The sequence below is a fragment of the Danio rerio genome, chromosome 18 (genome assembly GCF_052040795.2).
Source record: "Danio rerio strain M-AB ecotype USA chromosome 18, GRCz13ab, whole genome shotgun sequence".
NCBI lineage: Eukaryota > Metazoa > Chordata > Actinopteri > Cypriniformes > Danionidae > Danio > Danio rerio.
Genome location: NC_141038.1, coordinates 49,453,962 through 49,468,141, shown reverse-complemented (window position 1 = coordinate 49,468,141; position 14,180 = coordinate 49,453,962). Strand labels below are relative to the sequence as shown.

At 37.3% G+C, this 14,180-nt stretch overlaps 1 protein-coding gene across 9 annotated transcripts in view; it reads left to right on the top strand.

The window, feature by feature from the left end:
- Positions 1 to 3,252: 3,252 nt before the first annotated feature.
- sptbn4b (spectrin, beta, non-erythrocytic 4b) overlaps positions 3,253 to 14,180 on the top strand; it is a 125,039-nt gene continuing 114,111 nt past the window's right edge. For all 9 annotated transcript variants that reach the window (XR_015515254.1, XR_015515255.1, XR_015515256.1 and 6 more), the window contains exon 1: positions 3,253 to 3,614. The gene's annotated coding sequence lies outside the window, so the exon portion shown is untranslated. The remainder of the gene's footprint in view (positions 3,615 to 14,180) is intronic.

Here is a 14,180-nt window from a genome sequence, read left to right as displayed (position 1 = left end):
TTTTTGTCGCATGCTAATTTATTTTCTCTGTTTGCTGTTGTTTCTACAACTACATGATTGACTTCTCAACTGTCCAATCACTGATTGCGGATAACCAGCTCTGACCAATCATAGCCCAGAACGAACAGATCAAGGGCGGAGCTTGTCTGTGCAGAACGTAACACGCCTATAACTGCAGAGCTCCTCCTAAAATTATTTTAAAGGTAAAACGACTCATAAATTGCTTGCTAGAATGGATAAAATGTACAAATGCATAATGTGCCAATGTACTGGAAACTTTGTGCTTTAAATATACTGTTTACTCCAATAAAAACGTAGGTGAAAAACAAAATAAAGTGCATTGCATGTAACAGTAAGTTTTAAAACTGGTGTAGTTAAGGCTAAATCCAGGTCTTACTGCAGTGAGTGACACCCAGGAGCAATAACAAATAACTATAATACAATAATAATTGCTGCTCCATTCCCCCCCCCCACTCCCCCCACCCCCCCAAACGTATTAAAGCAGGATTGATTCTGATTGTTTGGCAGTGTTTGTACTAATGTTCATCAGCTGGAGAAACGAATTATCATGTTATCATTATAGTTGTAGTATGGACTGATCTCCTTTACATTTTTAAAATTATTTTATTGTTATAACTATCATTCAATCATATCCTATATACATATATGCATTGAATAAGCTAAATTGGCCATAGTGTGAGTGTGTGTGTGTGTGTGTGTGTGTGTGTGTGAATGAGTGTGTATGGATGTTTCCCAGGACTGGGTTGTGGCTGGAAGGGCATCCGCTGTGTAAAACATGCTGGATTAGTTGGCATTTCATTCCACTGTGGAGACCCCTGATGAATAAAGGGACTAATCCGAAGGAAAATGAATGAATGAATGACTATAGATATAGTATAATACACTTTACAACAGTATATGGCTCAAAAACTCTGTTGTTTACTACAGACAAATTACCAGTTTAAAAACATTCAGGATACGCACGCAGCGAGGTTGCAGAAAAAAACCCGGGAGCACTAGCATTTACAGCAAAGGAATGACATCCGCTGTGGTACAGAGTTTGTTGTTGCATTAGAATTAAGTTATATTGATTACATATTATATATATTATTGACATAATGCTTTCAGTGTGTTATAACAGCTTGTCACTCAGTGATATAAGCACAGTGATTTGGCAAAATTAACATTAAAGTGAGCGGCGTTCGTCTGACAGGTCCAATTGCGTTAGCACCCTCCCAATGGATACTGGATATGAAATGGCCAAGCATCCAGCCCCAAATATACAACTATCTCATTGAAACTCATTGAAACTACAGGTGTTTTGACAAGAGAGAAGTTAAAAGCCTACAAGTTTTTGGATGCCTATATTATTGTTCTGTGTGGTGATGTGCAAGAAATAATGTTCCATGATTACCAGATTCAAAACTATGTAGTGCTAAAAACCGAGGTTCTGCCTAACCAAAGACAAGGAAAGAAGACGGAGCTGTACAAGGCCTGGGTAATCATCAACAAGCAAAACTACTCCATTCTGACAGCGAACTGGTGGTATGGCGGCGTATGTGAACTTACATTTTTACATTTCGTTCAGAGCATTCAGTGTGCGCAGTTTAATTAACCAAATGTAACTGTTTTTGCTGAAATCATTGCTGCAATCAAAAACGAGCAATGTGTATAATTCAGCACAGCAAGAACTTACCTAATAAGAACTGAGAACTGCAGAGCATTTTTAATTAGGTCTTCACTCCATTCAGCTCTTCTGATGGCTGTTAGCCAAAGACGTCTACGGTTGGCATTAAAAGCAGTGTGGTGTACGGTAAAATTTAAGTTTTCAATTTTTGGACTTTCGATTTTGGCATCCTACCGCACAAAACGACATGTTTGCTATTGCAACTGGTCTTTTTTTGCAACAGGTATGCACGTTTTAACCTGTGTGACGTCATGTATGACGTAGGCTGGTAATTCCCCAATGAATTACTATGCTATTTTTTTCATGTGGGATGTTGAGAAAAACAATAATTTCTAATAAAATATGTCCCAAAACATTTTTAAAAACTACTGGTTTTAATAGTTAACATTTTGTAGTGTTTTTAGGCTAATGGTATATGTAGTGAAAATCATTAGAATCTTCTGTAATGTTTTATTTTACACAACCCAAACAACAAAAAATACTAGGGATTTATAGTAAATACTATAGAGCTTTTGAACTGTACTATAGTAAAGTTTAAAATACTGTATATATTATATAAACTATAATACTTTGATAATGAATGTGACAGCATACTGTAGCATTAACCATAGAGTAAACTAATAAACTGTAATTAATACTGTAGTGTATTTTAGAGTTTTACTAAAGTAAACTGTGGTATATTGTCAGAAAATATACTCTATAGTTGTATAAAACTACACTATTTATTAACTTGCTTATATTACTATAGTTGTGTTTTCATAGCAATTACCACAGCAGATTAATTCAAGTACTTTACCATAGTATGGTTCGAATTATTATTATATTTTTCATGTGAGTGATTTTTCAGGTCAAAATCTACCTGCTAATTATTGAAGTGTGTAGAATAAACAATTTTTTAATGGGTTTGTATCTACATTATTAAAATATCCGCCAATTATTAATTTTTAAATAAAGGGTCTTTTATTGATATTTTAGTAGTTTGAAATAATATAATGTTGCCTATAAGAAATACTATATAGACTTTTATAATTTATATTATAATAATATATAATAATAATATAATATAATAATATATCAGTCTGTAAATCAACAGAAAATGTACTGCAGTTTATTACAAGGTTTTGTACTCTAATATACAACACCAACCCAGACAAATATATCACTTTAAACTATTAAACATGACAATAAAAGTCATTTCTTCCGAACCTTTTAGGGTAAAAGAAGTTGGATAAAAAGATCAAGGTGTCCTGATGCAATTCAAAAGCAGAAATAAAAGGGGAAAATAAAAAATAAAAACAAAAACATCACAAAACACGAAAAACTGCTAATTTACAGATATTTTTAGTGTAATTGAATTCAGGTTGGTTTAATGACAATTGAAAATATTGATGTTGGTCCGCACAAGCATGTGTTATAGAGTGCGTGTGTGTGCGTGAGTGTGCGTGTGTGTGTGTGTGGCTTCCCCATCACTGCTGTTGTATCCTCCGCGTTATTGAGAGCGCTGAGACACACACACACACACACACACACACACACACACACACAGAGAGAGAGAGAGAGAGAGAGAGAGTATCCGGTGCACGGGACATCCGAGCACACCGGCGATCTGACCGCGCAAGCAGATCTGGCCTCGGACACGTTTTTAATGTGACGCGCGTGAACGCACCCGTGGACAAACCGCGTACCGACCGGTGTCATCGAGTGTACCGAGCGTCGCTTTGCGCCACGAATCATCCTCCTTTTCTCCTCCTCCTCCTCTTCTTCTTCTCCTCCTCCTCGCATCCGCGCGCCGCGTACCTGACCGGAGGATGCCCGAGAAACGAGACCGCGCCGAATCCGTCCGGGATTATCCATACACCGCATGAGGAGCATCTTTCCCCGCATTGATCGGAGGCACAATCGTTCGTCTTTCGGAGCGGGTGTGCAGGTGAGCAGGCAGCGAAAACCGCATGCGTGCAATAGACTACAGTGATTCACACACATTGTTGTAATGATTCCTGTACGGGGAATGCAGAGACCGGCCTGTTCTGGCCACACACTGCAGTCATTTCTGGGCCGTGTGTCTGTGCTGGTGATGGGTGATTGCTTTAAATGTCAGCAGCGGCTGTATATGTTTTAGGAAGGCCTGGTGTTTGTATAGCTCTCCGCATTTTCCAACACACCGCTGCACACTGGGGAAAGTTGCTTGTGAGGTGGATAAGTGACAGGCCTGAATGGAGGACAATAATGAGGGGAAAAGGTGATCAGAATAAACATTCAGCTCTGCATGGGTGTAAACGCTGATGATATTGGTCAACAATGCGGTAAAGGCATTAAAGGGATAGTTCACACACACACAAATGACTATTTACTTACTATTTACTCACGTTTTACACAAGTTATTGAACACAAAACAAGATATTTTGGTGATAGCTGAAAACTATTGACCTCCATAGTCAAACATATACAGTGCTCAGCATATATGAGTACTCCCCATTTTGAAAATGAATATTTTTAGTCATTTCTCAGTGATTATGGGTAATATATTGGTGCATTTGAATAAAACAGATTTAGTAAACAGATATATTTATTAAAATCATAATTTAGTCACAGAACATCCTTGGAAATAGAACAAAAATTTTTAAATTCATGCTTAATATTAATAAATAAATTACAAACTACAACATTTCAACAAAATTGTATATTTGTTTTGTTTCTCTTGATTGTGAGAATGCTATTCAATATTTTCCCCTAACATATACATTTAAGGAACTAATATTTAGACCGGTATCGCAAGTTATTCTGTAAGATAAGCTCCAGATTTGGCTTCAGTACTGACTGATCTACACATATAATATTGTATAGCTTCCTATAGAAAATATTAATTTAACTGTGAGTTTTTTTTATCATATATGCTGAGCACTGTAGCTGTATAAGGTATGTCAGCGGTGATAGTGTTTCAACATTTTTCTAAATATCTTCTTTTGTGTTCAGCAGAAGAAAGACACCAATAAAGCTTTTGAAGCAAGTAAAGAGTGAGAAAATGATTTTTGGGTGAACTATCCCTTTAAGGAAATACATCATGCTGCACCTACAGCTTCACTCACAGCATATAGCTTACAGCATGTCAGAATTGTGAAAACATGAAACACTTGGCGAAATTTGTGGCTTATTATGTAGTTTAGAAGACTCGATATGATGTGAAGATTTACAGATTTGGGTTTCTGGAAAACAATAGGCAGGACATTTGAGTCATATTAAGGTTAAATGCGAGCTGTAGGTTAGATGTGTTGGTGTCTGCATTGCTGCTGGATGTTTTGGCTCCTGGAGTTAATTTGCAGCTTTACTGTATGTGGTGTTGAGACTGTAAATGCTGCATTGAAAGCACACTAAATATATTTGCTCTTTTGATTGTTATATTGGCTGCACATAATAGGTGGAATACATTTACACAGGGAATACACACTGCAAAAATGACTGTTTATCAGAAAATATTCATAATTGATTCAATCCATATTGGCTTGTGGTTAATTTAAGTTGATTATTAAATGTAATATTTTCTGCTTAATAACAATATTTTACTCTTAAAATATAAAGCTTTTAAAAGGTGCTGTGGGAAAACAGTTTCTGGTTCATCAAAGCACATTTTAGTGAAAACTTTTTTAAAGAATCAATATTTTTGTAGTTGAAAGTAGGGCTGCATGATATTGGAAAAATCCGACATTGCATTGTTTAGTTTTTCTGTGATATATATTGCGATATGAGCACAATTTTACCTAATGATTTATCTCTATTTGGGAAGAATTTATCATTCTATATTGATTAGTATGGTTCTGATGGAGCGCATCTGCATACAATATAATAAACTATATATATATATAGTAAGTCTGAATAATTAGCCCCCTTGAATTATTAGCCTGCCTGTTTATTTTTTTCCCCAATAGAAGATTTGTTTAGCACATTTCTAAACATAATATGTTTAATAATTAATTTCTAAGATGATTTATTTTATCTTTGCCATGATGACAGTAAATAATATTTGACTAGATATTTTTTAAGACACTTCTATACAGCTTAAAGTAACATTTAGAGGCTTAACTGGGTTAATTAGGTTAACTAGGCAGGTTAGGGGAATTAGGCAAGTTATTATATAATGATGGTTTGTTCTGTAGACTTGAAAAAAAGTTAGCTTAAAGGGGCTAATAATTTTGACCTTAAAATGGATAAAAAAACTAAACAAAACTGCTTTTATTGTAGCCGAAATAAAACAAATAAGACTATCTCCAGGAGAAAAGTTACTATCAGACATACTGTGAAAATTTCCTTGCTCAAACATTGTTTGGGAAATATTTGAAAACATATTCCACATATAAACGCAATAAAGAAAAAGTATGAATTAAATAAACAGCCTTGTGTTGTTATCAGAGTCGAACTGTATTCAGGTATACAGTAATTGAGTAATCAATAATCCTGCATAGTCTTCGTTTTACAAATAATAATAAAAAAAGTAAATTAAAGTAACAAATGGTACAATTTCTTAGACTTGAATGCTTTTAAATCCTAATTCAGTCACAGGCCTCATAACCCATACAAATTATACACTATAATGCAGAATCAACATTGCATATCCTGCGATTGGGGCTATTGCAAATGATATATTCATTCAATCATTTTCTTGTCGGCTTAGTCCCTTTATTAATCTGGGGTCGCCACAGCGGAATGAACCGCCAACTTATCCAGCATATGTTTTACACAGCGGATGCCCTTCCAGCTGCAACCCATCTCTCGGAAACATCTCATAATTCACACTCCTACACCACAGACAATTTAGCATACCCGATTCACCTGTACCGCATGTGTTTAGACTGTGGGGGAAACCAGAGCACCGGAAGGAAACCCACGCGAATGCAGGAAGAACTTGCAAACTCCACAGAGAAATGCCAACTGACCCTGCCGAGGCTCGAAACAGCAACCTTCTTGCTGTTAGGCGACAGCACTACCTACTGCGCCACTGCGTCACCCACTGATAAATATTCATTCATTTTCTTGTCGACTTAGTCCCTTTATTAATCCAGTGTCGTCACAGCGGAATGAACCGGCAACTTATCCAGCAAGTTTTTACACAGCGGATGCCCTTCCAGCCGCAACCCATTTCTGGGAAACATCCACACACACATTCACACACACTACGGACAATTTAGCCTACCCAATTCACCTGTACTGCATGTCTTTGGACTGTGGGAGAAACCGGAGAACCCGGAGGAAACCCACGCGGGGGAGAACATGCAAACTCCACACAGAAATGCCAACTGAGCCGAGGATCGAACCAACGACCCAGCGACCTTCTTGCTGTAAGGCGAACGTGCTACCCACTCCCACTGTGTTGCATATATATATATATATATATATATATATATATATATATATATATATATTTATATATATATATGTATATATATATATATATATATTTATATATATATATATATATATATATATATATTTATATATATGTATATATATGTATATATTTATTTATATATTTATATATTTATATATGTATATATTTATATATATATATATGTATATATATATATATGTATATATATATATATATATATATATATATATATATATATATATATATATATATATATACATATATTTATATATATATATATATATATATATATATATATATATATATATATATATATATATACATATATTTATATATATATATATATATATATATATATATACATATATTTATATATATATATATATATATATATATATATATATATATATACATACATATATTTATATATATATATATATATATATATATATATATATATATATATATATATATATATATATATATATATATATATATAAAAAACTGAAACAAATAAGACTTTCTCCAGATAGAAAAAATATAATAGGAAATACTGTGAAAAATTTCTTGCTCTGTTAAACATCATTTGGGAAATATTGGAAAAAGAAAAAGGGTTAATAATTTTGACTTCAACTGTATATGTACACATAGCTTTATTAGTAGCAATGGACATCCTAACAAAGGTCTCTGAAGTGTGAAAAATCCTTGTGCTGTCTGTAATGCATTTTGTAGTCACTCGGATCTGCTTATAGGTGAATGTGGTCTGACTCTATTGACGTCATTGAGCCCCAAGCAGATTTTCAGAGGAATAAATTCTTCAAGATGTCTATATTTACTTAATTCAATCAAGAAATGAAGGAAGGTGGCAGTCAGCAGAGAGAGGGAGAGAGAGAGAGAGAGGAGTCGTTCGCCTAGGGACTGACGGCCTTCATGTTAATGCAGCGTGGCATGCTCTCCCTCAGGTCCTCCTCGGCTCTTTGAGGACTGGATCACTGTTTTATTCCCCTGAAAGCAACCTCGCAGTCTGGGAAGAAGCACCGGCTCCTGATCTATATCTCACCCGTTTGAGTTTAAATGCAGAATGTCCTTTTTAAAGGGCAAGTACGGAGGCAGATTCTTCTGTCAGATTGTCCTCGTCCAGCCTGTCTGTCTATCCGTCTTGAGATTATCACAATGATTCAAATTAGGCCTGGGAGATATGCTAAAAATCACAATATACTGTTCATCTCATATCCTGACAACTATATACATCACGAAACAGTAGCTGTTCTGTAAATATGAATTATTTAATAGTTTAGATATTTTGACCACATGGAAATAACTTTTTTTTTAATTACATTTTTAAGTATAGGCATATTTCCCAGAGATGTGTTGCGGCTGGAAGGGCATCCGCTGTGTAAAAACCTGCTGGATAAGTTGGCGGTTCATTCCGCTGTGGCGACCCGGGATTAATAAAGGGACTAAGCCGACAAGAAAATGTGAAGTGTGAAGTGTGTGTGTGTGTGAAGTGTGTGTGTGGGTGTGTCAGTAAGGATGGTGAAGTCTGGGCAGAGTTTGTGTTTGTCAGCTCTGCAAGAGACAGTGAGATTTATCGACTGGCCGCTACAGTGAGGAAAGTCCAGCGCTCTGCCAAAAGCGTATAATAATGAGCGAAACTCTGCTGCAGAATAAAGGCTTCAGCTCCGGGCCTAGTACACACACACACACACACACTCGCTAAAACACACACACGCTGTCAAGCAGAACCACTGATTCACCTTAAAGCTCACAAGATAAATGACCTGAAGGAGATGTGCTAAAGTCAACGCGCATGAGTGTGTGAGTAGAGTGTTTGGGTGTTCATATGAGTTTGTGTGTATTTTTGTATTGGATGTATGAGTATGTGGGTGTGGGTGTGTGTGTTTGCAATGTGCATATATGAATGCGACTTTGTGTGTTTATGGGAATATGTGTGCAAATGAATGAATGTGAATGCCAATGTGTGTATGGTAGTGTGTGTGTGTGTGTGTGTGTATGAGTGTAAGTGTGCATGCCTGTGCATATGAGAGTTTGTGTGTGTTTGTATCAGTGTATGTGTGTGTGTTTGTGCACTCTATGTATGAGTATTTGTGTGTGTGTGTGTATGGGAGTACTGTATGTGTATGTGTGTGAATGGTAGTATATGTGCGTATGAGTGTGTGTGTGTTCATTTAAGTGTATGTGTGTGTATTTGTGTACTGTGTGTGTGTGTATGTGAGTGTGTTCGTATGAGTGTATGTGTGTAAATGGTAGTATGTGTGCGTATGAGTGTGTGTGTGTGTTCATATAAGTGTATGTGTGTGTATCTCTATACTGTGTGTGTGTATATGTGAGTGTGTGCATATGAGTGTTTGTGTTCGTATGAGTGTATGTGTGTGAATGGTAGTATGAGTGCGTATGAGTGTGTATGTGTGTTCATATGAGCGTATGTGTGTGTATTTGTAAACTGTGTGTGTATATCTAAAAGTGTGTACATATGAGTGTTTTTGTTCGTATGAGTGTGTGTGTGTGTGTGTGTGTGTGTGTGTGTGTGTGCATATGAGTGTTTGTGTGTTCGTATGAGTGAATGTGTGTGTATTTGTGTACTGCATGTATGAGTGTGTGTATATGTGTGCATATGAGTGTTTATGTGTGCGTATGTGTATGTGTGTGTGTATTTGTGTATTGTATGTATGAGTGTGTGCATATGAGTGTTTATGTGTTCAAATGAGTGTGTGTGTGTGTGTGTGTGTGTGTGTGTGTGTATTTTTGTACTGTATGTATGTGTGTGTGCATATGAGTGATTGTGTGTTCGAATGAGTGTATGTGAGTGTATTTGTGTACTGTGTGTGTCTGACTGTGTATGTGTGCATATGTGAATGTGAGTTTATTTGTGTATGGGAGTACTTTATGTGTATGTGTGCATGAGTGTGTGTGTTAGGGAATATGTATATGTCTTTTTGTGTGTGTGTGTGTGTGTGTGTGTGTAAGTGTGTGTACGTGTGCTTATCAGTGTGTGGTATGTGTGTGCATGAATAGATCTGTGTGAGCACCTGGAATGCAAATGTCCCCTTAATTATAGCGATATCAATAACTGTTGACATTGTGGGGACATTTTGGTCCCTATGAGGGAAACGGCTCGTGAATTGCAGTCTATACAGAAAAAAACATCATTATGTCAATGGGATGTCCCCTTAAAACATGAAAACCCAACATTTTGTGTAGGTGTACATACCTTTGTTGTTTTGAGTGTATATTTGCGTGCGTGTGTGTCAAGCATGTGTGCGTGTGTCTCTGTCTGATTCTCCACTTAATGGTGCACATGTGAACGCCTGAAGTCTTCTTCTGCTCTCACAGCTGTGTTTGTTTGTCAGACAGAAACTCCTGTCAGTTTGATCCTGCGGTCGGAGGCCTGTCATGTCTCTGGACAGCAGGTGCCAAGCAGGAGTAAAGGCCCGATAGGCTCAGTTTAAGGACAGCAGAGCCTGACACCAGGTCAAACTCTTACTACTGCGGGATCAGAGAAATGAAACCCGACTGGGATTGTTATCTGATACAGAGGATGTGGAAGAGATACGTTGCAAATTACTTTTCTTTCTAGCTAGGTGTGAGTGTGTGTGTGAGTGCGCGTGTGGAGGGGCGTGGCTAAGCACATTTCACCCAAGCTGTCAATCTGTCATTATCAGAGAAGGACTGCCATTGCACAGCAGAAGCAAATGGTCAGATTTTGATTAAAGATTACCGTCGTGTGGCAACAGCCAGTGATTATAAGCAGCATCTAATGGTAAAAAATTATTAATTTAATTTTTTATAATCACACTTGATAAAAACAGTCTGCAGCAACACTTTGATTGACATTCTCCATTTGTACGTGTCATCAGAGGGGGAAAGCTCCGCCCACTAGTGACCATCTATCCCTCATTAGCATAGGAGGATAGTCTTTCTTTTAAATCTGCCACTATGCTGACTCATAGGCGTTTGTAGCTCCGCCCTCTTTTGAAAAGAGCACAATCTCATTTGAATTTAAAGCGACAGTCACCAAAAGTGCACAACTAAGATCAAAGCCTAAAAGAGTCCATTTCGAAGAGTAATAAAACATTATTTGTTGCTTATTTTGAGCTGAATCTTCACACACACACACACACACTCTCTTTCTCTCTTTAGGAACATCAGAGACTTATTTTACATCTTGTATAAAAGGGCATAATAGATGCTCTTTAATTTTAATTTCTGGAACTGTTTTTATTAAATATATACAAGTATCGGCTCTCCAATAGTGAGAACGCTGTGCTTGTTAAAACTGACCGTTTAATGTAAGAAACATCATTCAGCCATTCTTTGAAACTATTTTGGGTTTCATTCTGTCATTTCTTTTGAAATCACTTGAACCGTCTCTTGTGTGATATGCCTTTGTGTACAGCGTATTAGCGAATTTTTAGTTTTACACTTTGTTCTAAAGATGATTCTCTATTTTTGGCTATATTTGTGTTTTTGATGAGAGCAGGGTGGGTTTAATAGGGTTTTGACGTTTATTCTTTGATAAGCAGGAAAATGTCAGTCAGTGTGCTGAAATTTTATCAGAGATAAACACATGCTCCATACTGTACCTCCCTGTTAAATATCACCAACCTTATTTCACCAAGAAGGACGTGTTCCTGGATTAACATCTATGTTGATCCTGGAACAACATTCCAATCAGCCAATCAGAATTAAGGGATACGTTTAGAGTTCATGTTAAGTTTAGGCTTAAGGTTAGGTTTATGCACTTCTACATGATTGTAATCAAACTATTATTCCCTCTGATTTTGGAATAATTTACAGTTATGTTTGGGTTTAGGAGTAGGGAATAGGTATGGATTACATGTTCCAACAAAAATGATGTTCCAGGATCAACACAGATGTTAATGCAGGATCGCATCGTACACAGCAAAATCATGACGTGCATTAAATATGATCGTTGGTTTAAGAAAATGCCAAGCGGGTCCTCCAGATCCCATACATTGCAGGGTGGTGGTAAAGTACAGTACATCTGGAAAGTGTTCAAAGCGCTTCACTTTTTCCACATTTTTCTAAAATGGATTAAAGATTAATTTATTTCCTCAAAATTCTGCACACAATCCCCCATAATGACAATGTGAAAAAAAGAGCTTTTGAAATTGTTGCAAATTTAATAAAAATAAAAAACCTGAAAAGTTAATTTTTGGTCACATCAATTTAGTTTCTTATGGTCTGAGAGTCCTTCAGATGCCTTTTGGAAATTCCAGGCGGGGAGTGGCTACCGTCTGGCCGCTGCACCATACAGGCCTGATTGGTGGATTGCTGCACAGATGGTTGTCCTTCTGTAAGGTTCTCCTCTCTCCACAGAAGAACGCTGGAGCTCAGACAGAGTGACCATCGGGTCATTGACCATCTCCCTGACTAAGGCTTTTTTCCCCCGATCACTCAGCTTAGATGGCCGGCAGCTCTAGGAAGAGTCCTGGTGGTTCCAAACATCTTACACTTACGGATGATGGAGGTCACTGTGCTCACTGGAACTTTCAGAGAAGCAGAAATTTTTCTGTAACCTTCCTCAGCTTTGTGCCTAGAGACAATTCTGTCTTGGAGCTTTACAGACAATTCCTTTGTCTGCTTGGTTTGTGCTTTGACATGCACTGTCAACCCTGGGACCTTATATAGACAGGTGTTTGCCTTTTCAGATCATGTCCAATCAGCTGAATTGACCACAGTTGAACTCCAATGAAGCTGCTGAAACATCTCAAGAGTGATCAGTGGAAGCAGAATGTACCTGAGCTCAATTTAGAGCTTCTCGGCAAAGGCTGTGAATACTGATGTACATGTGATTTTTCAGCTTTTTTATTTTTTATAAATTTGCAACAATTTTAAAAACTCAGTTGGCATTTCTGTGTGGAGTTTGCATGTTCTCCCTGCCTTCGCGTGGGTTTCTTCCGGGTGCTACGGTTTCCCCCACAGTCCAAAGACATGCGGTGCAGGTGAATTGGGTAGGCTAAATTGTCCGTAGTGTATGATGTGTGTGTGGATGTTTCCCAGAGATGGGTTGCGGCTGGAAGGGCATCCGCTGCGTAAAAAACTTGCTGGATAAGTTGGCGGTTCATTCCGCTGTGGCGACCCCGGATTAATAAAGGGACTTAGCCGACAATAAAATGAATGAATGAAGCGCTATGAATACTTTCCGGATGCACTGAACACGTCATATGACAATTAATAAGAAGGTGTTGATTTTCTGTATATAATTTAAGTATATATGATTACACTCAAAGTAATATTTCTGCTGCTTGTTCAGACTACTTATTTATAATGAGCTGAAGCAACACAATTCTTGATGTTTTTTTTGGGATAACTTAATTATTTTATGTCCAACTTAAATTTGTTAAAACAACTTAATTGATTTGTGTTGGGATAACATGAAGGAATTGTGTGGAACCCTGCATTTTTACAGTGTATATAATTAAAGTATGTAAGTAGAGTAAAAACAAAATATACACAGAATGCAGCGTATCTCTTTGTGAGGCATGTATAATATTGGCCAGGGTGTCCAAAAAAATGTGTGTGTGTGTGTATAAATGTGTGTGTGTGTTATTATGGGGGATGGGGGAGTGCGATTTTGGGTTTATGAGCACTGGGGGAAGGGAGCGCTCTTTCATTTGTGAGCTCTAAGAACATAATGACTGACATCTCAATGAACGCAGGAAGAGAGAAGCAGATCACACCTGTCACGCACTCTCTGTGTGTTTATTAAGCATGAGAGCGGCGACTGTACGCATGGAAATTCATGAACGATATCAGAGACCGATAATGGTCCGCTTGTTGTCTGGCAGGCCGTTGAGAGAGGAAGGGAAGGGGGATGGGGTGAAGGATTAGCCTCCCCAAATCTATTAGAAATTCATTCATATGAAATTCACTTATCAAGACGCTGAAGGAAAATAGAGGGCTGCTTACTCACTTACGCACTGAGAGTAGGTGATTCGACCCAGTTGTGCTGTGTTTCTTGTAAAAAGGTCACTTGACGTCATGAAGCTACTGTACATCAGCCTGAGAAATGGGGCAGTGTTTTTATTTTGCTTTCACATGAATATCTGACTCGCATAACTGACTGTT